Here is a 1,828-nt window from a genome sequence, read left to right on the forward strand (position 1 = left end):
GCCCGTCATCTCGTCGATTTGGGGCTCCATAACTCGTATTGTTGGACCATTAAACACTGCGACCAAATAGATTCCTACACGATGAGTTGGAGCTCCCCAACTCATCAACTTCCAACCCAAATCCTTAAAAACATGCTGAGAAATGAATAATACCTGGACCAAGCATTACATAAGGTTGGTAAGTATGATCAAGTTCCAAATGATTTATATGCTTATGGTATTGTTAGATGATTGTTTGGATGTTAATGATTTCGTTGATATTGTGAATGATACTCTATCTAAAAATCAACAAATGAAAATTTTGAACAAACTGAGACTTCGACACAAAGTACTCCACAAAATTTTGTTGATATCGAAGACAATTATGATAATATCAATGGAAATAAGGAAGAGAAATGTGTAGATTTCTCAAAATTGAATGTCATTAAAATCACTTCTTATCCAAAACCGAAGAAATGATGATTCAAAATCATAGCTAAACATTGATTTATCTTCCACAACCAAAACTTATAATTCTCAAGAGATTTTTATTGTCAAAGAAAAAACTTTAAGTCCCAAATCTGCTTGTGTATCAATCAGATCCGTTTGATGGTGCGGAATCCCAATCAAATAGATGATGTCAGATCAAAATAGAAGAGAAGAAGACGAAGAAGAATATAAATCTTGAATGTATTGATGATATTAATGAAATTCCTTACACAAGATTCATACACTTACACACACTTAAGCTCCTTTCTCTCTCCCTTGGACGTATACTCATCACCTATGCACTCCTCACCACTAATACAATATATAGTGGACATGGGCCGTGAATGGGTTTACGGCCGTGAACCAGTTCATGACCGTAAACACCCACATGGGTCGTGAACCCAACAGCGAGCACATATTACATTACAAAACATTATATTTTCCAAGAAAAGTAAAGTATAAACCAAATTTTTGACCCAACAATCTCCCCCTTGGTTTATAGCTTTCTTTTCTAATTGACCCAACAAGCTCCACCTAAAAAATAGTTGGCTTTTCTTGTCAATCTACATTTAGAGCTTGTCTTCATCTTTAAACTTTAAATTCTTTACAGCTTCAAGATGCACTTGATGAATCTTCAATAAATGACTTCATCTTGAGTGGTTGGGCTTTTCTGCAGAATTTGACTTTGAACGCATGTTGGGTGAGGAGGCTTCTTGAAAAGATTCTTGAAAGATGGCGCTTTCAGCTTGAGAATCTTTAGAGAGAACAATAGAGAGATCTAATCATTTGGATCATTTAGCATGTACAAAAATAGCAGCAAATTGATTGAGGAGGCTTCAATGCAATCTGTCACATAATCTTCAAGTCAGCTTTACCTTTCTTCTGGGGTAGAAAAATTGAATGTTGAAAGAATAGTCTTCATTTCTTGCTCCTTCGAATTAGAATTCTTCGAGGATCGCGGATGAAGCCTTGGCTCAGAAATTTTCGATTCAGTCTCCATGAGTCTCATCTACATCTGAATTAACTTTTCTAGACAAAACAAAATTTGATATAAACACAAAACTAAAAACAAAGTTAGCACACAATATTTTTGGATTTTTTATTTTTCTGAACAAGAAATAAAACATAAATAACAGTATTTTTAGATTTTTTGAATTTTCTGATTTTTGTTTGATTTTTGAATGTTTTTTTCATCCCCCCCCCCCCCCTAAATTTTTACATAGAGGAAAACTATGAACAAATTTAAAACAAACAAAAATAATTGGGATCAAAGTTGTAAGACAGTCTTAACTTTGTTTATCAGTACCTTCATCTTCATGAATAGAACTGGTCAATTCCCGGTATTGTGGTCCACTTAAAC

Source organism: Lactuca serriola, chromosome 3 (assembly GCF_051521515.1).
Source record: "Lactuca serriola cultivar US96UC23 chromosome 3, Lser_US96UC23_V15, whole genome shotgun sequence".
NCBI classification, from domain to species: Eukaryota; Viridiplantae; Streptophyta; class Magnoliopsida; order Asterales; family Asteraceae; genus Lactuca; species Lactuca serriola.